Raw genomic sequence first — 25,123 nt, 5'->3', positions numbered from 1 at the left:
TCTTTTTGTTTGGCTTCTTTCTCTCAGCATAATTACTTTGAGATTCATCCATGTGGCTGTGTAGTTTATCCCTTTTTATTGTTGAGTAGGGTTCCTCTGTATATTTGTTTATCCATCCACCTGTTGGTGGACATCTGGGTTGTTTCCAGTTTTGCAGCTTTTTTTTTAAGGCAAAGAATATTTAATTCAAAAAGACAGCTGATCAAAAAGATGTCAGACTAATATCTCAAAATAACTATCTTATCAAAGTTTGGATCCAGTTTTTGAGACTTAAAATAAGGTTGCTATAAGTCTTTGCATACAAGTCTCTGCGTAGACCTGTGTTTTCTTTTCTCTTAGGTAAATTGACAGAAGTGGAACATTTGGATTAGACAGTAGGTGTATGTTTAACTTTTTAAAAGCGCTGCCATAGAGGTTGCGCCATTTTACGTTTCCATCAGCAGGCTTCAGTGGGTTTGAAAAAATAGTTTCATTCATCTGTTTATTTTTGGCTGTTCCGGGGTCGTCTTCGCTGTGCAGGCTTTTCTCCAGTTACGGTAAGTAGGGGCTCCTCTCTAGCTGTGGTGTGCAGGCTTCTCACTGCGGCAGCTTCTCTTGTTGCAGAGCATGGGCCCTAGGGTGAATGGGCTTCAGTTGTTTGGTATGTGGGCTCCGTAGATGTGGTTTCTGGGCTCTAGCGCACAGGCTCAGGAGCTGTGGTGCACGGGCTCAGCTGCTTTACAGCATGTGGTGTTTTCCCAACCCAAGGATTGAACCTGTGTCTTCTGCACTGGCAGGTGGATTCTTTACCACTGAGCCACCAGGAAAGTCCTTCAGTGGGTTTTAAGAGTAAGATCTGTGGCACTTGTTACAGCGTGCACCTACCGCGTAGTGCAGGGAACTATAGTAATATCTTGTAATAATCTATAATGGAAAAGAATCCGGAAGAGATTATACACACACATATCTATAAGTGAATCACTACCGTACACCTGAAAAATTATAAATCAACTATACTTCAGTTTAAAAAAAAAGATCCGGGGCCCTTGTCAAGCACTGGGAAAAGGGCCTTGGGATTTTATATTTACCTGTATCACTGCTGCGCTGGAGTTCACTTCCTGACCACCTGAAAGCTCCTTAGTCATGGGGACTGACCCAGTTCACTCATTTTCGTGTCTCTGAAGCACAGTCCAGTACTTGGTGCATGCAGCTGGTCAGTCCATATTCATTGAATTAACAAATTGCACCATAGCTTTTAATAGTGAAAAACTGGAGACAATTTCTTCTTAAGAAGAGCAATAAATGATGGTCTCCCTATGCTCTGTAATACCATGTAGGTCTTTAAAAACCAGCACAGTAGAGCCAGCTTTACTGACGTGGGAAATAGGCTATGATAGACTTTGAGTAAAAAACAACAAAAAGCAAGTTTCAGAATGATTCTTAGAGTGAATCATTGCTTTAAAATAAAAAAAACCTTCATATATAAAAAAATATATTGTACTGGGCCCAGGGAAATGTGTGGAATGCATGCTCAGTCATGTCCATCTCTTTGTGACCCCATGGACTGCAGCCCCCAGACTCCTCTGTCCATGGGCTTTCCCAGGCCACTTCCTGCTCCAGGGGATCTTCCCTACCGGGGATCTAAACTTGGTCTCCTGTGTCTCCTGCATTGGCAGGTGCATTCTTTACCCCTGTGCCACCTGGGAAGCCCAAAGTTGTGGAAAGACAGCATCAAATCTTTAACATGTTTTGTGGCGCTGTGGGGCTGGGGGAAGGAGACAAGCAAGTCATAGTACTTTGCAAAGAATTTAGAAAATTTTGCTTTGTTTGAACTTTTTATTTTTACAAGTATGTATGAGTTTTGTAAGTCAAACATATTTTTAAAGAGTTCAAGAAAGACAAGAAGCCATCCAAGGGTTGAGGGAGAGGCAATTCTTGCCAGCACTCCCTTTGTCTCTCATCCCCGTAAGTGCTAGCCCCACTTGCAGCACACCTGGGCCTTTGTCTTCCCACCTGTACCCCGACTTTCTCAGCTGCACCATGCCCTCTCCTCTGTGTCCGTATTCGCGCATCTGTAATCCTGTCCTCTCACCTGTGCCCCGTTCTCTTACCAGATCTCCAGGGTGTGTGGCTCTTTTGCAGTTTCACAAAGAGCAAAGCCTTTGGAGTATAATTCACCTCAAGTCAATTCATGTTAGTGAGTTCACCTCCCCAGCTGGAATGCAAGCTCTCTGGGAAGGAAAGAAATTAACATATTAAAAAAAAAATTGAACTCCTTACCCCTGGCAGGTGCATCTCTAGCCAATCGAATCCTCACAAGAACCTTGTAAGCAGATGCTTTTATCTCCATTTCACAGAACAGTAAGCTCGGAGAGCTTGTCACTTGCTCAGTCTCAGAGCAAGGACTCAAACAGAGCTCTGATTGGCCCCCAGCTCCAAACTTTCTGTGCCTTGGCTCGAGAAATGCAATCACACCACACCCTCCCATGCACTTCCCAGCTCAAGAGCCTGCATAATGATGGAGGTGGTTTATCCTTCAGCCAGTGAATCCATTAAATAGTCTTTGTATTCATTTTTCATTAAAGCTTCATCTCCCCAAAACTTAAAATAGGATTGGAAATTTGCTATGTTTGACCTGATTTCACCCATTAACATAATTTATCAAATTAGAGAACAAGAGCTCTTTATCTCTTGGATAAGGAGCGGGAAGTCCAGACAATTCCAGGGTGAGGAGGCAGGGTACCACTAGGGGTATGGGGTCCCAGGAGCATTCAGGGAGGGAGAGGAGGAGGGCTGAGGATGGCTCAGAAGTTGAGGTGGGAAAGAGGAAAGGCAATGGTTCATGGCAGAGTAGAAGGGTCTCCAGGTCTCGTGGAGGAAGCCTGGACTCAGAGGCCAGCTCTGCTGCCCATTGGCTGGGAATCTGGGGCAAACCAGGTTACCACCTGAGCTTCTGCTGTCTCTTCTGAAAACTGTGAGAAGTCACCAGTGTCACCAGGGTGATAACATTGTTCTAATGAGGTGACTGTGTGAATGCTGCTGGCAAAGAACCGAAAGAGGGAGGCATTTACAGTGTTTCACGTCTACTGACATAACGCTACCTTCTTTTCTCTGGATTGAACGCTCTCAGTCTGAAAGACGGGATGTTATGAAATTGCTGTAAGTGCCTTAAAGTAAAGCGAAAGTCGCTCAGTCATGTCTGACTCTTTGTGACTCCACGGACTATACACTCCAGGCCAGAATACTGGAGTGGGCAGCCTTTCCCTTCTCCAGGGGATCTTCCCAACCCAGGGATTGAACCCAGGCCTCCCGCATTGCAGGTGGATTCTTAACCAGCTGAGCTACCGGGGAAGCCCATAGTGGCTTAGAGGCAGGGATTATCTTTATACCCGCCCCACTGCCCCCATCTCCTGGGACCTAGAATAGCGCCTCACGAGTGCTCAGAGAGGTCTGCTTGAATGAATGATGAATGAATGAAAAACTGAATTCAACTCATAACTGCTCAAGCAGTGGCCCTATGCAATAACTGCAACCTTGCTCCTGACCATCCTCCCAAGGGCTCTCCAAGTACAAGCCTATCCTGCAGCAGCTGGGAGCAGCTATTAGGAGTGGGGCAAACATGGTGGGGAGAGTTCAGTTTACAGATAAGAGGAGGCCCCTGAATCATCTCTTTGCTGGCCACGACAGGCCTGGGTCTGGGGCCGGAAAAGTCAAGTGCAAGACAGAGACTAGGGAAGGATGTAGTGACTGGACAATAAATGGAAAGGGATCTTCAAATTATTAGATAAAAGCAAAAGCAACAAACAAAAATAATAGATCCTCATCAAATAACTTTTTAAAATACATGCTGCTAAGTTGCTTCAGTCATGTCCGACTCTGTGCGACCCCATAGACGGCAGCCCACCAGGCTCTGCCATCCCTGGGATTCTCCAGGCAAGAACACTGGAGTGGGTTGCCATTTCCTTCTCCAATGCATGAAAGTGAAAAGTGAAAGTGAAGTCGCTCAGTTATGTCCGACTCTTCGCGACCCCATGGACTACAGCCTACCAGGCTCCTCTGCTCACAGGATTTTCCAGGAGTACTGGAATGGGTTGCCATTGCTTTCTCCATTACAGTACATAACACACACACAAATTGTGCTTATAGTCACTCTAATTGATGATAACATCTAAGGAGAATAATATTGTGTTTTTTGTTGGGGGCTTAAGATGAAACTTTTCTCTCTGTGTGTGTATGTGTTTTCTCTGTATCCCAGTAAACATGGTGCTGGGTTTTCCATCTATTGATGGTAATACATACTTTTTGTTTCCAGCTGCAATTCTTGATTGCTTTTGGCAGAAAACGTACCATTTGGGGTTGAGATGAGAGAATGATTTGATACTGACAAAAGATGGATTCTTACAGTGGACAGAATTATACACACACATCCTCCTCCCCAAAAAGATACATATTCATCCTAATTTCCTGAACTTGTGAATGTTACTGGATTTGGAAAAAGGGATCTTTGGAGATATAACTAAATGAAGAATCTTGAGATGAGATTATGCTGGATTATCCAGTGGGCCCTAAGTACAATGACTGGGGTCTTTATAACACAAGGGCAGAGGGTGGTGTAAGACAGACAGAAGACAAGACACTAAGAGGAGAAGGCAACGTGAAGATGGGGCAGAGACTGGATTGATGTGGCTACAAGCCAAGGAAGGCTAAGAATGGTCATAAATCACTGAAAGCTACGAAAGAGGCAGGGGATGGATTCTCTCCCAAAACCTCAGAAAAAAAGTCTGGCCCTACTGACACCATGATTTTGGATTTCTGTCTCCAGAACTGTGAGACAATAAATTATTATTGTGTTGAATCATCCACTGCGGGATAAATTGTTACAGCAGCCATATGGAACTAATACAATTCTGAAATACTATTTTCTCATGAATGTTCAAAATGAAAGATACTAACACTCAAATTTCAATCTAAACCTCAATAGTGAAAAGTCCCCAGGGAAGCCCAGGTCGGTTTCTCTGGGCTCAGCAGTTTCTCAGAGTCATTTCCTAGACTCCCTAGGCTCCCCGACTCCTCCAGCAGAGTTTTGCCTCTTTCTCCATATTGTGGGTCTTGTGTAACCCTCCCCAGAAATGTGCTCAGCTGAGCCCCATACCCCAGTTCTCATGAGTATTTAGCACTATGTCCCACCTACCCAAGTTCAAGGGCTTGGGAAAGTCTGAGATGTCCTTGAAATCCTCATAATGAGAGTATGTCGATTCTGGTTCTGGGAGCATAGGGACTTTCTTTGTAGCGCTTTGCTTATACCACAATATCTCAGCACTATGAAGCACCAGATAACCGAATGCTGAATGGTTAAATCTAGCATATATCTCTATGTTACCTGACTGAATAAATGGTGAATGGGGTGAAATTGTGTTCTAATTTCCTTCATATCTCCTTTGAAAGTTTCTGGGCCCCTAAGTACTCAGGGACCCTGTGCTGATTTGTTCTTCTCTGGGAAGCCTGTTCGGCTGCTCCTGTCATCTCACCCACAAAATGAACGTGTCCCATGCCTGTTGATCTAGGCCTTTCTCTAATGCTAGGGACAGTTATCAGTAATGCATTAATTAGGTCAGAGTCCAGAGAAGAAAAGACTCAGGAAACATGATATCTATCTTAGAGCCAGAGCTTAGAGTCAGAGCTTAGAGCCAGATAGAACAGGGCAGTACCATTGCTTTCTAGGGAAGAGCTCTGATTGGCTCAGCCTGGGTCACATGTTTGCCCTCAGCCAAATCACTGTACCAAGAAATTAGGGACAATGATTGGCCAGAACTGGGCAGTTTTCACTATTTTGGCCCCAGAGAGGGGACTGCAATTAGCAGCCAAGTGAGAGTCACATTGGTAGATACTTGAAAGAGGTTGCCTGGCAGAGAAAATAATAGCCATCCATTACTGTGCTTAAGAGTTTACAGAGCGCTTGTGCACACATGATGTCAGTTGATAGCTATAATCCTGTGAGGAGTATAGATCACATGCTGTTTTTCCTCCGCCACATGATTCTGCCTCACCTTACAGATGCAGCTAGTCCCACATTTAAACTACTGTGAATTTCTTAAAGAACTTTGTTATAGCAGGATAGACTCACTGAATGTCCTTTATTGTCGTCTGATAAAGTCCTTACACAGTGAGTGAGTGAGTGAAGTGAGTAAAGTCGCTCAGTCGTGTCCGACTCTTTGCGACCCCGTGGACTGTAGCCCACCAGGCTCCTCCGTCCATGGGGTTCTCCAGGCAAGAATACTGGAGTGGGTTGCCATTTCCTTCTCCAGGGGATCTTCCGAACCCAGGAACTGAACCCACGTCTCCCTCATTGCAGGCAGACGCTTTAACCTCTGAGCCACCAGGGCCAACCCAAAACTATTTCAACTCCTGACAGTAGAAAACTCCCTTATGAGTTTTCAGAAAGCAGATCCTCTAGGATTAGAACCTAACATCACACAGAGAGTAAATCAGTAGCAAAGCCATCACTTCACTCCCTGGGGACCCACTCCTTAAGCACGGATCCTCCTTCTCTTCCCCAAACTCTTCCTTGGCTGTTTCTCTGCTAGAAAAACCAGAGATGCCACTAGGAAAATCAGACAGGTGTTATCTCAAGCAGAACTGCAGATGGCAACAGGTCATTTGCTGAACTGTACATTCATTTTCATTCTTTTGTTAATCCATGCATCTGTTCATTCTCACTAAAATTGTATTGAGTACCTGTACACTGATTCGTGATCAGGCAGAGCAATTTTAATAAAGAGATCCCAAAGCAGAAGAGCTTCAGGAAGAAAGCACTGTATCTGTTTCGCACATAAATGTTGGCATGAGCTGTCCAGGGACTGGGAAGCTTTGCCAAGGACCCAAGTTTCTTCCATCTTTTTTCTCTGCCTTCTCCGCTACACCTGCACCCCAGCTCACAGGAAAGGGAAAGCGCAAAAAGGACACGCTACTCTGTTATTAGGAATGGGAAGTGGATAATTGCCTGACTTTTGCTCTCAGCTCTTTGCAGAAACTCTGTAGGGGCGTGAGTAGCTGGGACAGTAGCAGTGTCTGCCCCAAGCTCCCCCACATAATGCAGGGTGCCTGGTAAGGTGACAGTGCACAGAACTGCTCTCAGGTTGCTTGTAGACTCATGGGAATGAAGTGCCTTGTCCCTGGTAGCAATGCAAGGCAGTAAGAGGAGAAGAAACAGAGGCGGCACAAAGAGCTGAGAGAATTCAGAGGAGGAAGGGTGACTTGAACTTGAGATCTTTAGGTTGACTCCTAAAGGAGGTGGCATTTGAGCTGTTTGGCCTGGGCTTGAAAGATGGATGTAAACCTGAAAATGGAAATGGGGTGAGGCCAGCAAGCAGAGCAAAGAGCAGTGATCACCCCAAATCACAAATCGAAGAGCAGGTTTGCTCATGAATGAGGGACTCCTTGGCTGCCCCTTCCTGACAGCACCGCACACCCACTCCCCAGCCCCCACTTCTGTATCCATCTGCCTTAGCATCTGCCAGTCACGGGCATCCCCCTTGGTCTTGGAAGACTCAGAGGCATGCAGAGTATTTGCAGAGTGTTTTTCTAACTGTTGCTTGGTGGCTCCCCCTTAAGCCATCTTCCATCCGTCCAGTGTGAGAGAGGCCTTGAGGCCTAAGGAGACAGGCCAGGCTACGAGTCAGAGTCGAGAGACCTGCAGTCTAATAACTTATTCATGACAAACCTTTTCAGAGCGTTGCAGTTTACAGAGCGTGCTGACTTCTCATCTCAACTCGGAGAGACTGGCTCAAGGAAGACATCAGACAGGAAAAATGCTTTGAAAAAATCAGCACTGCTACAGAGTGAAAAGCATCACTATAGCAACGCTAAAATCTTTTTATTTCAAACTTCATTGATTCAGAATTGGTGGTAATTTGCACGAGTGTCCAGGCTGAAAATTTTCTTTCTGCTCACTATAACTAAAAAGATTTGCTAAGCAAACTAACAGCGTGGCCAAGATTGCCAGCAGCCGTTTATAACCCACGGAAGACAGCCATTTTCAGTGGGAATTGTGGCACTATTGTAAGCGTATTGGCCTTTAATTAATTTTGAACAATGCCCTTTTCATTAAAGTAGGTTTGGCGGGATTTCTACAAGGCAATAAAACTTGGTTAGTCTTTTGCTTGAGCTTCTGAATATTCTAAAAGAGTAAGAAAATTGCTAAGCAAATGAGTTTGGGGCCTCACAGAGAGAATGTGTTTAAGAAAAGACTGGACAACCATTTGGCCAGGATGTTGAAGAGGAGATTCTGGCACCAGTGTGCAGTTTGGATTAATTCTGGCAGTGAAAACACTTCCTTTTCCTTTCCCCTAAAATCTCCATAAAAGCTCCATCAGGCTGACTCACACAGAGCGCTTCCGCTTGCAGGGAGGGTGTATCTTCTTGATTTCTCACCTCTGACCTCCACTCCTCTCAAGGCATCACTGACGAGCTCCAAAACTTAGAACATCTTTGAATCCTGTGTCTATAAGTTTACAGAGAACTACAACAAATGACACTTGATGCTTACTCAGAGCTTATTCTGTGGCAGGTCTTGCTAAGTACCTGTTTTTACAGATGAGGAAACTGAGGCTTTGAGAGGGTTTTTGCTTGTGGGTGTTTTTTTTCCCTCATTGAGTGGCTTGAGAGATCTCAGTTCCCCGATCAGATCAGGGATCGAACCTGCACTCTTGGCAGTGAAAACTCGGTCCTAACCACTAGACCACCAGGGAATTCCCTGAGGCATTGAGAGTTTAAGAAACTGGCCCATGAGCATGGCAGTGCTGAGACGCAGGCCTGGTCTCACAGGTGCAAACAATATGCTTTAATAATCATACTCTTTACAGATCATACCTTAGTATCATCAACCCCCTCTCAGGTCAGTGGAACATGATTCAGTGATCTTGCTGCATTTTTAATACTTAAAGTCCTTACAAAGATAAGAGGATGGATATCCATCTCCCAACCGTATTTCCTGAAGCCTTAACCAGAGAACTTAGTGGTACACCTCTGTCCCAGGGTCCTAGAGCTTTGGGGAGAAGTGGCCGACAGCTGAGGAGCTCAAGAAGGGCAACTCCGTAGCTGAACTTAGCAATACTTACTGTGTTTCCAAGTGGATGCACATTTGCTGGGGATGTGGAGGGGGCTCCAGAAATCAGACACTGGGGATGAATATAGAGCCACATGAACAATTTATGCCACTTCAACTTGGTTGTTTTATCTGAAGGTCATTCATTCAACAGACATTTAATTAGCCTCATTCTGCGCCAGGCACTGGGCTGAGTGTTGTGGACGTTGAAAAAAAGAGGAGGCCTCTGCCTCTCAAGGGAAATGACTTGTTGAAAAATAACAATATTCAGAAAATAAGAACAGCAGCACAGAGCGAGGAGCAGTCGGAACAGAAGCCCAGCGTGGGCGACTGGCTCTCACTTCAGACTTCCATAGGGGACATCTATTAAATGTCTACAGTCGTGCTGAAGGGGGTGAGCCCTCTTCCTTGAAGGGTAAGGGTCAAAAGAGACTTCCTGAAGAATACATTAGTGACTCCTCATGATGACTCTGCAGTCTCACTGACAGAGATTTGGCCAAGGGGGAGGGACCCTCTTTCACCAGGCTCCCTCTCTGCAGCCCTGGGCTCCCCAGGCTGCCGGCTCTTGCTGCAAATACTTAGAGAACAGGCATGATTGATGGGAGGGTTCAGAGGCTGTTCTCTCACCTCAGATAGCCTCTCACTTCGCAGAGGGAGGCTGCATTCTATTTGCGGACAAACTCCTTCTGGCAGAAACATCTAGGAGTCTGTCTACATTGCGGGGCCTGCCCACCTGGGGCACTGCATTCTCATTCCAGGCTTCTGTGTTATTTTGACAGGAGAGATGCTCCATGAGAAATAGGAACTGCCATCTCCTGGAGAGGTAGGAAGGAGGAAATGGATGATGGACCTGAGGGGAGACATGGATGGAACTGGAAAAGGGATTCTGATGCCGAGTATCAGTCTGTTACTGGCTGTACCACTGCACAAGCTCTTTTTGAGACTTCAGAGGTCACTGACTTTCCTTCTCCAGCCTTCTCTCTTTTTTAATTTTATTTTTAATTGAAGGATGGTTGCTTTACAATATTGTGCTGGCTTTTGCCATACATCAACATGAATCAGCCATACGTATACATATGTCCCCTCCTTCTTGAACTTCCCTCCTGCTGCCTACTAGGCCTTTGCTTAAATGCTCTGAGTTTCAAGAAACAGGCTCTTACCCAGTTTGCTTCAAGTGAAGGCCTCATTTGCATGACTGCGCTTGGTTATGAAGACTACTGGATGCTCATAGGGACCCGGGGACAGCAGGGTGCTTGGCTCCACAGAGGCCAGAAGAGGGACAAGAGCCAGGACCACAGGACCTAGGACAGTGATAGTCTACTTTTCCCCACGTCTTGGCCCCAGGGGCTCCTCCATGTCACCATGGAGACTGCCCTCCCATCCTGGTGTTGCGCTGGAACAGCCATAAACCTACCCAGCCCCACAGCTTCCGTGGCATCAGGCCTCCTGCCACCTCCAGAGCCCTGCTACTCTCTGTGGACTTTTCTTCAGTTTCTCTTTCTTCCCCCAAACCCACCATCACTCTCTTCATAACCTCCAATTCATATTCCTGCTTCTAGAATTTCTTGCATTCTGGGAGCTGGTTCAGGCAGCTATGGCCAGATGGCCATAGACACATGGCATCACAGTGGCTTCCAATGAAGGAACGTCTCTTAGTAGAAGCCTCTGGGCTGGTTCCAAGGTCCCCACATCCCCTGCCTTTCCCCAACCCCCTGAAAAGGGAGCTGCAGGCGTTAATGCATTAGGGGACTCATTCTGCCCAGTTAGGGCCTCTGCTTTCAGACTCAGGCTCTGAAAGTGCAGGGGCGAGGGAGGTTAAAGGTGCTTAAAGGTCATCTAGGCCAAAGTCCCTATGAGGTTCTGGTCCCTTGTACCACAGTCTGGCCAAAGTATCACCCAGCCACTTTCTAAATACCCCGTGTGACAAGACGTCCACGCCTTCTGAAGCAACCCCGTCAACCTGTGGTCTACTCTGCAGGTAGAAGGAAATTCTCCTTCTATTTAGTTTGAATCTGCTTTAGCCTGTATTCTGCCAAAGACAGAACCATTGGTCCTACTCTATCCTTCCAGGCCTTAATGGGCCAGTTTAATCCCTTTTAAATATCATGCCCTTATAGATAACAGAAGACAGTTTCCTTGCATCTTCCCTTCAAGAACCTAATTCCCTCTAGTTCATACAAGCATCCCTCACGTGACCTGTTTGAGTTATCTTAGCACTTTCCCATTCTCCCTGGCCCTGTTCCCATGTACTTATGTCCTCTCTTAAAATGCAGCCCCAGAGGAGAAGCGGTTCTCTAGGCAACAAGTTCCCAGCCACGTGTGGCTAGGCCTGCTTCCGTTGCGGATTTCTGACTGCTGCTCTTATACTTGATTCTAGTCAGGAGTTCCATGGTTCCCAGTGATCCTTCCTAGTGGCGTATTATCAGCAGTGCTTCTGTTTTTAGGATGTACATATTTGTTCAAATTGAATCAGCCAAAGACCACCGGGGACAATCTGTGGTCTGGAACACACACACACACACACATGCACACACCACAGTCAGATTTCCTGGCTTGCTACAATGAGAGGGGACACTCCAGGGGAACCATCAGGTATGTGTTCCTGCAGAAGGATTCTGAGGGGGCCGTGGGGAAAGACTGCTCTGCTCTGGACTGGCTGCTGTCTGATTCGGGTTCAGGGGGAATGGAGGGATGAAGGGCTGCCAGAAGACCAGGATGGTTTGGTGATTGGGTGTCCTCATTACTGGGAGTGTTTAGCAAAGCACGTCTGGAACACCATTAGCAAGAAACCAGTGGTCATTCCTTTTACACCACTGCATGCGTGACCTTGGGAGAAACAAGGTCACCTGCTAAGTCTGTAGCTGCTTTTATCTGTGTCCTCCCAGCCTGATTAACTGGAATACTCTCTCTCTCTTTTTTTTTTCAGTCTTAGCTCATTTTCACTCTTTCAATCCCAGCTGGATGTTTATTCTTTCAGTATCTTCGTGGATTCAGGGGCTTTCAGAGGCAGGAATGATGTTGAGCACAATCCCCATGTTCCACCATGTTTTTTCAAGGACAGTCCCGTGTAAACCACACAGGCCTGGTGGTGGTGCCTGCCCGACCGTCTTCTGTTTATTCCTCCTCTCAGTTTTTCGGCTTCTCTGGTGGCTCAGCGATAAAGAATCTGTCTGCGATGCAGGAGATGGAAGTTCGATCCTTGGGCCAGGAAGGTCCCCCAGAGAAGGAAATGGCAACCCCCTCTAGTATTTTCGCCTGGGATAATCCCGTGAACAAAGGAGCCTGATGAGCTTTAGTCCATGGAGCTGCAAAAGAGTCAGATACAACTTAGTGACTAAACAATAGCAACAGCTGTCATTCTTAGGCCTCTCTTGGACTGTGATCACGGTCTACCAGTGTCCCCAGACCTCTCGTCTGAGCCCCAGGTCCATTCGTCCAAATGTCTACCTGACAGCCCACTGGGCAGCCCAACGTGTCCTTCAAATTCCACACTCCTCTCTTGTCCCCTCACCCACACTTGATCACTTGCTCCTGCCTTAGGGTTGCTACTGGGCATCGTGGCTTCGTCCACCCAGGTGTCCTCCTCTCCCAAGATGCCTCCTTTTCCAGCAGGTCCACATGGTTGCCATAGCTTATGGTATGTGTCCTAAATATCTTTTAAAGCTGTTTTTTCTGTCTCGGGTCCATTGATACTTTGCTTGGATTAACATAACAGCCTCATAACCCAGCTCCCCCCTCCAATCTCTTCACCCTTTAATTCATGGAATGCCCTGCTGCCAGAAAGGAATCTTAAATCATGCAGATTTGGTTCTTTCCCTACCTGTGTAATGTCCTCTCACAGCGTCTCACCAGCTGGTGTGAAACCTGAAATCTCTTACACAGTTCATGAAGCCTTTCATCTGATGGGCCGGCTTTTCACCTGATGGGCCAGCCTTTCCAATCTTGTTTACTACCACATCTTCCCTTCACCATGTGACCCAGCCACAGAGAACTTACTCCCTGGACTGGCTGCCCTTCATCCTTTCCCCTCTTTGGACAGGCTATTCCCACCATCTTGGATGTCAGAAATATTAATGACACTGTTACCAATGGTAACAACATTGATACCATTTATTGATCACATACCATAGGTCAGGCACTCTGCTAATGAATTCACATGCATGCATGAACCTAACAATTCTGTAAAACAGGTCATATCATCATCTCCATTTTAAAGATGAAAAAACTGATGTTTAAAAGAAGTTAAGAGACCTACCCAAGGTCACACAGCTGATAAGTGGCAGAGCCAGGATATGAATCCAGGTTTCCACCCACTGCCTCTCCTACATTTATCACTGCATATGATAAATTTCAATCATGCTCCAAAACTCAACTGCCATATTCCTGTTTTATGAATCTATCTCTTGCCTCTTCCTTATAAGCAGTTAGTAGATGCCCACCTTCCTGCCATAGCATCTTGTACCTAATTCAATTATGTCAACCATCTCCCTGATGTCCTGGGCTTGTGGGTGGTACCCACCCACACATCACAGCCCTCCCTAACTAAGCAGCCAAGCTCCTCACTCTGGGTTTTGCCAATAACCCAGGTTGTGGCTGCCCTAAGGTGGGGCTCCTCCAAGCATCCTTGGCTTGGGAAGCTCTCTGTTGGTCTGGCTGAGACCTTCTCAGACCTGTACGGTCTCTGATGCCCTCCTTTCATAGGTGCTGTTTCCCATCATTAATCTTCAATTCAGGATTCAATGTCTTCTACAGTTGCCGAATTCCTGTGGGTGGCGTCAGCCCTGCCAAGTGTTCACTCCAAGCAAGCACCATTCCCATAACTTCTGGGGATGACAGTGCCTCGAGTCACACCATGCACAGCCCTGGGTGGATTCCCCTTCGCCAGGGCAGCCTCTGGGAAAACATCTTTCTCCCCCAGACTCTCCTGCTTGAAACCAACCCCAAACAACTCCTCTGTGATCAGATGCATTCTGCCTTCCCTGGCAAATTTCCTTGAAAAAGACTCTTCATGTAGAGCTTTTGGCATGATAGTCCAAGACAGGGTTATAATAAGCATCCTCTTGAAGCCTTAAATACAGTCTTTGGCTCTGCAAATACCATCATGATAGACTTGCGTTCTCAGTCCTAAGAAATGTTGTGGGCACAGGAGCTCAGAAACGTCCTAGGCCATGAGGCAGGCTTTGTTTTTCTTTGTGTCTGAGATCCAAGGAGAAAATAGGGGGTTCCAGGCACCAGTTCACACGACACTCTCCTGGAGGCCAAGAAAAGAACTCTGCAAGCGTGTTTCTGTGCTGAGACGGTGAGCAGAACACATCTGTGTGGGCCCCAGTGCCTCTGGGTCATGGGGCTATGAGAGTGAGGTATCAGGGACACATTTTGACAAGTTAATGGCCAAAAGCAGAGGCTGGGAGGAGGCCTGGATGGAGCATCCCTGCATACACTGCCTGTGGTCAGAAACGCTCATGGATACAGCTGGAATTGGAGACATGGGGCTCAGTTGACTTCAGAAGGATGCTGGTGGGTTGCCTCACTGAAACCATGAAAGGGTGAACATCAGGCTCCCTGTACACCCCACCCTCCTTGCCTCCACCCCTCCTTCATTCTAGTTGCCCTGGGCCACATGTAGCCATTCCTGGGGCCTAAGGCAAACTCCTCCTTCCAAATCAAACTCCAATACTTGTTTCAAATCCACGTGTCCTTTGTTTCTCAGAAGACAAACATGTTTGAGGAATTCAAGCAAAATTACGAAAATGGTAAAGCTTTTGTATTTTTGCTAGGAAGAAAGGCCTAGTTAAAAAAAATACTTTGGTTGGGAGTATTTTTATAAATCACACACAGTTTGGAAAGCTAGCTTTTTCATCCATTGAGTTCCTTAAGGCCTGGACAAAACAGTATTTTCCTAAGGAAACTGTGGAATCCTTGTAAATTTCCTTCACCTTTCAGGATTTTTCAGAGAGGGACAGAAAGTGAGACGCCCATGAGTTGGCTGTCTGGGGGGGCACTACTGGGGATCTAATGCTGGTACAACACAGGTCTGGACAGCAGCATGCAGTGAGACCGGGCCAGAGCCCTGGGGGATACTACTGCCATGGCCAGGAAGTTTGCAGTTTCCAGGGCACTTTCTTCCCCACAAGGGAGGCCACTGGCAGCTACAGCTGAACCTGGGCTTCCAGGCTTTACCAGAGGCACGGTCTGGGAGAGAAGAGGCAAAGGTTTTCCTCCCCTGAGCAAATTCTCCATGAGTGGCACCTTTGCAATCATTTTTACAAGCTGATATTGTAACCCAATGGTTATTTGTACTGGAATGAAAAATTCATTGCCAGAAGCAGAGGGAAACTGAGGGTCAGTCTGCTCAGTTAGTAACTGATGCCTTTAGAGGCTGTATTAGTCAGCGCCAATGGCTGTAACAAATACCATCAACTGGGTGCCTTATATAGCAAACATTATTCCTCAAAGTTCTAGAGGCTGCAAGTCCAAGGTCAAGATGCCAGCCAGTTCAGTTTCTGGTGAGAATTTCCTTTCCAGCTAGCAGACAGGGCCACCTTCTTGCTGTGTCTTCTTATGGCAAAGAGAGAAGCAGCGAACTGTCTGGTGTCTTCATATCAGGTCACTGATCCTAACAGATTAGGACTCTTCACTTATGGTCTCTTTGAATCCTAAATACCTCCTTATAGGTGCTATCTCCCAAAATTGTCACCCTGTGGGGTTAGGGCTTCAATATATGAATTTGAGGGTAGGGGGAAATTCAGTTCACAGCTGTGGTCCAACAGTGAAACATTCAGGAATGATGATACCCTTTGAGGTGCTTGCTGCCCTTCCAATCAAAGTCCCAGGCCCCATCCTCTAGCCTACCCACATCAGGCTTCTCTTTCCATCTGATTGTTCAGTCACTCAGTCATGTCTGACTCTGCAACTCTATGGACTGTAACACACCAGGCTTCCCTGTGCTTCACCATCTCCCTGAGCTTGCTTAAACTCATGTCTATTGAGTTGGTGATGCCATCCAACCATCTCATCCTCTGTCATCCCCTTCTCCTCCTGCCTTCAAGCTTTCCCAGCATCAAGGTCTTTTCCAGTAAGTCGGCTCTTTGCATCAGGTGGCCAAAGTACTGGAGTTTCAGCTTCGACATCAGTCCTTCCAATGAATATTCAGGACTGACTTCCTTTAGGATTGACTGATTTGATCTCCTTGCAGTCCAAGGGACTCTTGAGTCTTCTCCAACACCATAGTTCAAAAGCATCAATTCTTTGGTGCTCAGCCTTCTTTATGGTCCAATTCTCACATCCATACATGACTACTGGAAAAGCCATAGCTTTGACTAGATGGACCTTTGTTGGCAAAGTAATGTCTCTGCTTTTTAACATGCTGTCTAAGTTTGTCGTAGCTTTTCTTCCAAGGAGCAAGTGTCTTTTAATTTCATGGCTTCAGTCACTATCTGCTGTGATTTTGGAGCCCAAGAAAAGAAAAGTCTGTCACTGTTTCCATTGTTTCCCCATCTATTTGCCTTGAAGTGATGGGACTGGATGCCATGATCTTTGTTTTTTGAATGTTGAGTTTTAAGTCAGCTTTTTCACTCTCCTCTTTCACTTTCATCAAGAGGCTCTTTAGTCCTTCTTCACTTTCTGCCATAAGGGTGATGTCATCTCTGCATCTGAGGTTATGGATATTTCTCCTGGCAATCTTGATTCCACTTTGTGCTTCATCCAGCCTGGCATTGCACATGCACTCTGCATGGAAGTTAAATAAGCAGGGTGACAATATACAGCCTTGACGTACTCCTTTCCCAACTTGATACCAGTGTGTTGTTCCATGTCTGGTTCTAACTGTTGCTTCTTGACCTGCTTACAGTTTTCTCAGGAGGCAGGTAAGGTGGTCTGATATTCCAGTCTCTTTAAGAATTTTCCATAGTTTGTTGTGATCCACACAGTCAAAGGCTTTGGTGTAATCAATAAAGCAGAAGTAGATGTTTTTCTAGAAGTCTCTTGCTTTTTCTATGATCCAATGGATGTTGGCAATTTGATCTCTAGTTTCTCTGCCCTTTCTAAATCCAGCTTGAACATGTGGAAGTTCTCTGTTCATGTATTGCTGAAGCCTAGCTTGGAGAATTCTGAGCATTACTCTGCTAGCATGTGAGATAAGTGCAATTGTGTAGTACTTTGAACATCTTTGGCATTGCCTTTCTTTGGGATTGGAATGAAAACTGACCTTTTCCAGTCCTATGGCCACTGCTGAGTTTTCCAAATTTGCTGGCATATTGAGTGCAGCACTTTAACCTCATCATCTTTTAGGATTTGAAATAGCTCAGCTGGAAATCCATCACCTCCACTAGCTTTGTTTGTGGTGATGCTTCCTAAGGTCCACTTGACTTTTCACTCCAGGATATCTGGTTCTAGATGAGTGATCATATCATCATGGTTATCTGGGACATGAAGATCTTTTTCATATAGTTCTGTGTATTCTCGCCACCTCTTCTTAGTATCTTCTAATTCTGTTAGATCCATACCATTTCTGCCCTTTATTGTGCCCATCTTTGCATGAAATGTTCCCTTGATATCTCTACTTTTCTTGAAGAGGTCTCTAGTCTTTCCCACTCTGTTGTTTTCCTTTATTTCTTTGCACTGATCACTGAGGAAGGCTTTCTTATCTCTCCTTACTATTCTTTGGAACTCTGCATTCAGATGCATATATCTTTCCTTTTCTCCTTTGCCTTTAGCTTCTCTTCTTTTCTCAGCTATTTGTAAGTCCTCCTCAAACAACCATTTTGCCTTTTTGCATTTCTTTTTTCTTGGGGATGGTTTTGATCACTGCCTCCTGTACAATGTTACTAAACTTTGTCCATAGTTCTTCAGACATTCTGTCTACCCGATCTAATCCCTTGAATCTTTTTGTCACTTCCACTCAAGATCTGAGCCACAGTCAGCTCCCAGTCTTGTTTTTGCTGACTGTATAGAACTCCCCCACCTTTGACTGCAAAGAATATAATCAATCTGATTTCAGTATTGACCATCTGGTGATGTCCATGTGTAGAGTTGTCTCTTGTGTTGTTGGAAGAAAGTGTTTGCTATGACCACTGCATTCTCTTGGCAAAATTCTGTTAGCACTTGTCCTGCTTCATTTTGTACTCCAATGCCAGACTTACCATTACTCCAGGTATCTTTTGACTTCCTACTTTTGCGTTTCAATCCCCTATGATGAAAATGACATCTTTTGGGGGGTGTTAGTTCTAGAAGGTCTTGTAGGTCCTCATAGAACCATTCAACTTCAGCTTCTTCAGCCTTAGTGGTTGGGGCATAGACCTAGATTACTGTGATATTGAATGTTTTGCCTTGGAAATGAACGGAGATCATTCTGTCATTTTTCAGATGCAAGTACAGCGTTTTGAACTCTTTCATTGACTATGAGGGCTACTCCAATTCATCTAAGGGATTCTTGCCCACAGTAATAGACATAATGCTCATCTGAATTAAATTCACCCATTCGTCCATTTTGGTTCACTGATTCCTAAAATATCGATGTTCACTCTTGCCATCTCCTGTTTGAATATTTCCAATCTACCTTGATTCATGGACCTAACATTCCAGGTTCCTATGCAATATTGCTCTTTACAGCATCAGACTTTCCTTCCATCACCAGTCACACCCACAACTGGGTGTCGTTTTGCTTTGGTTCAGCCTGTTCATTCCTTCTGAAGCTATTTCTCTGCTCTTCTGCAGTAGCATATTGGGCACCTACCAACCTAAGGAGTTCATCTTCAGTGTCATATCTTTTTGCCTTTTCATACTGTCTGTTTATGCCTCTGCAGCCATGAAATTAAAAGACACTTGCTCCTTGGAAAGAAAGCCATGACAAACCTACACAGTGTATTCCAAAGCAAAGACATTACTTTGCCAACAGAAGTCTGGATAGTCAAATCTATGATTTTTCCAATAGTCAAGTATGAATGTGAGAGTTGGACCATAAAGAAGGCTGAGAGCTGAAGAATTGATGCTTTTGAACTGTAGTGCTGGAGAAGGATCTTGAGAGTCCCTTGGATAGCAAGGAGATCAAACCAGTCAATCCTAAAGGAAATCAACCCTGAATATTCATTGGAAGGACTGATGCTGAAGCTGAAGCACCAATACTTTGGCCACCCGATGCAAAGAGGTGACTCACTGGAAAAGATCCTGATGCTGGGAAAGACTGAAGGCAGGAGAAGAAGGGGGCAACAGAGGATGAGATAGTTGGATGGCATCACCGACTCAATGCACATTAATTTGAGCAAACTCTGGGAGATAGTGAAGGACAGGGAAGCCTGGCATGCTGTAGTCCATGAGGTTGCAAAGAGTTAGACATCACTGAGCAACTGAAGAATAACAAATGCTTCTGCCACATCACCCAGATGGGCAGGGTGGGCACCCTTGAGGCCTGATGCTGGAACATAGGCTGGCTGAGATATCTGGACAGCAGTCTTTGCAGGGAGCCCAATGGTTAGGCCCTGAATGAGCCTGGGGGAAGGGTAAGAGGAAGGAGAGTGACCAATATCATCTGTCATTTAGCAGAAGCCTGAAGCCACCTGAGGCCAGGACTCAGCCGTCTTATAAAGTCTGTTCTTGGGCAGACTTCCTCATGCATTTCACAGGTTAAACCACTGAAACTTTTGGGCCTCTGCATGCCTGGCCTATGAGGCCGAGATAGTGCATCATATGTTAAGGCCAGGTTCATCTGATAAATAAGAAATATTTGGGTTGAGGAGGGATGGAGTAGAGGGTGAGGTTAGCAGATGTAAGCTATTATATATAGAATGGATAAACAACAAGTTCCTACTGTATAGCACAGAGAATTTTATTATAGCCTGTGATAAACCATAATGGAAAAGAAAATGAAAAAGACTGTATATATATATATATATATATATATATATATATGTGTGTGTGTGTGTGTGTGTGTGTGTGTGTGTGTGTGTATGTATGTATAAGTGAATCACTTTACTGTATAGCAGAAATTAACATTGTAAGTCAACTATATTTCAATAAAATTTTTTGAAAACACTTGGGATTTGTCTAACATTATAAATAGCTCAAATTATAGACAAAGAGAAATCTTCAATCCCCATTATTCTCCCTTTTCACCCTGGAAAGTTCTTTGGTCTCTACCCCTGTTCTCCTCAGTCTGCACCCCTGCCCCCACCACTGGCTGTCTTTTCTCTGCCTTTGTTTCACAGCAGTGAATGGTAATGACCTTCAAAAGCTCAAGGGACATTCTTCCATTGTTAGAGAATCCAGCCTCGCCGCTTAGGCTGCCCCCACTCAAGATTTTATTCTTCTAGCAATGAATCACTGCTGCCATCTTGTTCCTGTGCTTCCTGTGAGGAGATAAGGGAAGGAAATAGAAAGGGGGTGGGGGGCACCCGGCCAGCTCATGGAGCACCTATAGGCCTGGGTGGGCTCCGGTCACAGGAGTCTGCAGAGACAGAAAAGGCGGGAAGGGGAATCAAGAGGCTGGCCTGAACAGGGACAAAAGCCATGACTCTGGGGCTGTGGGGTCACACTGGGCTTCGCAGCCCTCTAGGTAAGGGGCCTAAGGCAGTGCCATTAACACAATAGGCTTTGGGCTCCAACAAGCCTGGCTTTGACATCTGGATCCACTGCTTCTAGCATCCTGGCATATGCCCCAGCCTTCTGGAGCCTTCCTTTCCTTATGTGTGCAACAGGGATCTCAGTCGCCTTCATAGGATCACGGCAAAGGCTGAAGGACATGACCAACGCAAACCACATAGAACAGGGCCTGGCGTAGACCAGGAGCCGTGCATTTAGTAGCTTTCTTCTTTCTCTCTCAGATCTTCCTTTTCTCCTTTTTCCACTTAATAAGAGAGCAACCAGACCTAAGCAAGGGTACCATCCTCAGAAAGGTTTGGCAGTGCCCAGCCACCTCACGATGGCTGGCTGCCACGCACACAAGAGAACCGTTTCTTGCTTGGAACCATAAACAACTGGGGGAATGTCTGGGAACAATGAAACTTGCCCTGTACCAAGAGGGACCTCAGTCCTCTCGTTTGTTTGACCTCAACTCTGATCTATTAGTTAATTCTTATATCACAGATTCATGGTAAGAATTTGAATCCCAACCTACAGGCAGCTCTTACCATCATTTGGCTCCATAATCCTCATTCAGTATTTATTATGTCCAGGCCTTCTTCCAGACATCATATATTTCCTTCAGTCTGGAAAGTGGAAGGCTGAGAGGGGCCGCTGAGAGGCCTATGAGGTCCCCAGAGGTGCCCAGGGCTCAGGAGTGAGTCCTTGTTCACTCGACCTTAGCGGTGTAGGTTTAGGAAGGGATTGGTGACATTGGAGCAAGAGGACTTTTTAAGTTAAGTTGGAGAAGGCAATGGCAACCCACTCCAGTACTCTTGCCTGGAAAATCCCATGGACGGAGGAGCCTGGTAGGCTGCAGTCCATGAGGTCGCTAAGAGTCAGACACGACTTTCACTTTTCACTTTCATGCATTGGAGAAGGAAATGGCAACCCCCTCCAGTGTTCTTCCCTGGAGAATCCCAGGGACAGGGGAGCCTGGTGGGCTGCCGTCTATGGGGTCACACAGAGTCAGACGTGATTGAAGTAACTTAGCAGCAGCAGCAGAAAGGAATCTATTTCATTACCAGCAAGTAATAAATTCACAGAATTCATTACCCAAGAGGGAGTTGAGCGTAAGCAGAGAAAGTATGTCAAGCGAGGTTTCAGACAAATTCATAGTTGGCTGATCTGTGTGGGGTGTCCCCTGACCCTGTGACCTTGCCACCAGGAGGACAGCCAGCATTCAGCAGGACTTAAAGATGAAGGACTCCGTCCTCTTGGGCCTTGCGTGCTGGCCATGCAACAATTCATATGCCCATGAGATTGTCCTGAATTTCTTAGCTTTGTGATTTCTCAATGTCATTCATCTGAATCAGTGGAGAGAGGGAGTAGCAATCCTAAAGAAATGAGCCTTTCAACAGAGGGGTAAGTAGCAAACCTTACAGTGATTTCTTTTTCTTGTCTAAAATTCCAAATGCCTACACCCTTTTAAGACTACAGCAATTTCATAAGAGCATGGAGCATTTGCACTGGGAGGGAATTGCTGGACCATTCCACTCACTGCAGTGTCTGCCCCCAACACTTCTGTGCAATAGCAATTAGACTCAGAAATAGAAACAGTGACGATGCTAGAAAGGCAGTTGCTGAGCTATGTATCTTTGAGGTGAAAAAGTCTACATACCTAAGAACTGAACGTTTACTCATTTATGCGACAAATATTTTGAGCAGCAACACTGAGCCATGTACTTTGGATATGAAGATGAATAAGGCATAAAAATATCTGTCTTCTGAGAGCTCAGCCAGTGGGGAAAACAGGCAAACAGCTCCCATATTGTGGGCGCTATGGGAACAGGAAGAACAGGGGGCCCATCCATCTCTACCTGAAGAAGTCAGGATTCAAAGGACTTACTGGGGGTTCCTGATGTAGGTGAGAAGGGTAAGAGGGATTCACACAGACAGGAGAGTGGGGAACATTTAAGCGCTTAAATTCACTATGGGTGGAGCGCAGGTCACCTGAGACAAAGAAGCAGGAGGTGAACCTGGAAAGAAGACACTGACGTGGTGATCCAGATTAACGAGGAGGGCATTGATAATTTTTGGAAGGGAAGCTGGGAATTGGTATGATCAGATTCTAACAGTAGGAAGATCATCATGGGCTGAAGCTAGAAACAAGGACAGGAGTAAGGTAATTTGCAGAAGAGCAATGACTAGGGACCAGAACAAAGCCTTGAGGTTGCTCCAAAGGTAGGATTGATGGGCACAGGAAGGAGGAAGAAAAGAGGGGGTATTCAGGGATGACTTCCTGGTTTCTTTGAGCAGATGGAGGTATCACTGAATGGCAACATAATGCTAAGGGAAGAATGTGACAGGGAAGATAACAGCACACGACGTGCTGCACTTGCCTTCTGAATGAGGCAGTCAAACTGAGATGCCCATTACGTGGTGTATATAGAGAGCCCTGGGTCCCAGGGGCGTCAGCTGGTGGCGATGAAAGCTCAGCAAGGGAGAGTCCAAATGTGGACAGAGGATAAAACTGAGGCTGCCATGCCAGAGAATCCTGAGAGCAGAGGAAAATGAACCCTCGAAGGAGAGCAAGCAAAGAGATGGGAAGAGGCAGGCTTCTTAGAAAACAAAGGAAGGGGGATTTGTGAAGCAAGAGTCAAATGACGCAGAGGTAAAGGAATATAGGGACTGAAGAGAAGTTACTAGACGTGGCACCTGGATCCTTCCTGCTGACCAGGTGCAAGAAGATTCCGTGGGAGATGTGAGGAGAAACCAGAAGGCAGCAAGTCAAGGAGTGAATGGAAGGCAGGCAGTGGGGACCACAGGTAGACTATTCCACTCAGAAACTCAGCTAGGAAGGAAGGAGAAACCTTGGAGGATGTACCAAGGAGAAAAGTTTAGTAGAGGAGACTCAAACACAGTTAGAAACAGACTGCTGAAGTGATTGAAGAGGGAGAGAGAAAACTGATGGAGCAAGCATGAGGAAGATGCTCAGAGAGGAGCTCAGGTGTCCTGCGTCAATTTTTCCTCCCTGTTCCATCCCTTTTCCGCAACCCTCTGCCATCCACTTGGACCACTCGCCTAACGTCTTCAGACACTGCTTGACATTATGGTTATTTGAATGTATATCTTACCTTCTGTAATTAACTTTGTATTCCTTTCAGGGAAGCAACTCAGTCTTAAACATTTTTGTTGTAATCCATGGAGTTTGTTTGTCTGTTTTTTAATAAAACTGAGTTTCACAATATTTTCTAAAGTGAGGTATAACTCACTTTACTGGACCCAAAGAGCATACAGCTTGATGAATTCTTAGATATGTATAAACCAATGAAATCACTACTCCAACCTACAGAATATTTTAAGCGCACGAAGCTCTCTCGTGGCCTCACCCAGATGGTATCCCACATTGAAGTAACTATCATTCTGGCCTCTTTCACTGAAATTATGCCTGTTTGGGGTCTTCTTATAAATAGGATCTCATGTGCATCTAATTTATTTCTCTCAGTAATGTGTCTTTTATTGTGCGTGACGGCAAGTTCCTTTTTATCTGTGAAGTACTCCATTGCATAAGTATATGCCATAGTTCTTCTATCTGGTGATAGATGCTGGGGCTTTTTCCACTTTGGGGCCAATAAAAATAGTGCTGTTTTGCACGTTCTTGGCTATGCACATTGGGGTCATAGCACTCATTCTGTTGGGTGTATGTCCAAGAATGGTATCACAGGATAATAGGGCTGACATTTGTTCAGCTTTAGTAGACATTGCCAATGCGTTTGTGCCAATTTATATTTCCTTGCAGTGTCGGAGTGCTCCGGCTCTATAGTATTTTTAAATAAAATGCAATTCAATGAGGAGTGCTTAAGACATTGAAAAGAACAACTGCTTTCAAGAACCATCAACACTTTAGGAGTATCTATTGATATGTTAACAATTACTGTGTAAATCACAGACCACTGCTCGATCCACTGAGTTCTATCATAGAACCTCTGGTTGACCTACTTTGAATTAGGTAAATTCTTGAATATAAAAATAAGTGAATTTTTCTATATGTAATTTCTATAATGTACTATTGTCACTAGCTTTTTTTTTAAGCTTTCTAGTTTTATATTTAAGTCCATAAGGTTTTATTTTAATATTCAATTATGGATCTGATTTTCCTGGGAGCTGGCAGAACCACCTTATCCTAACACAATGTATACATCTTGGATGTCTCAGGAGTCAGCATTAATTCAATTATTTATTCATTTGTTCACTCTGTAAATATAAATGGAGCAGCTAATCTGTGCCAGGCACTGGGAGAGGTCAGGAGGGAGAGATAAGAATCCTTAGCTATGGATTCTGCCCTGAAAGCACTTGGTCTAGAGGACCTGTATACAAAGAATTTAATGCAGAGGAGAAAGTCAGCAAGCCTCATGTATATTTCATTGCAAGTTTTTTCAACACAGCAGAGCTAGTACCAACTTAGGAGGAACTTTAGCAAAAGAA

At 45.4% G+C, this 25,123-nt stretch overlaps 1 long non-coding RNA gene across 1 annotated transcript in view; it reads right to left on the bottom strand.

The window, feature by feature from the left end:
• Positions 1-7,833: 7,833 nt before the first annotated feature.
• Positions 7,834-25,123, bottom strand: part of LOC105615359 (uncharacterized) — a 60,305-nt gene continuing 43,015 nt past the window's right edge. Inside the window, exon 7 of the long non-coding RNA XR_009597169.1 lies at positions 7,834-12,387. This is a non-coding gene — a long non-coding RNA (uncharacterized LOC105615359). The remainder of the gene's footprint in view (positions 12,388-25,123) is intronic.

This window comes from Ovis aries, chromosome 1 (assembly GCF_016772045.2).
Source record: "Ovis aries strain OAR_USU_Benz2616 breed Rambouillet chromosome 1, ARS-UI_Ramb_v3.0, whole genome shotgun sequence".
NCBI classification, from domain to species: Eukaryota; Metazoa; Chordata; class Mammalia; order Artiodactyla; family Bovidae; genus Ovis; species Ovis aries.
Note: the sequence above shows the minus strand (reverse complement) of the source record. Positions and strands in the feature narration are given on the sequence as shown.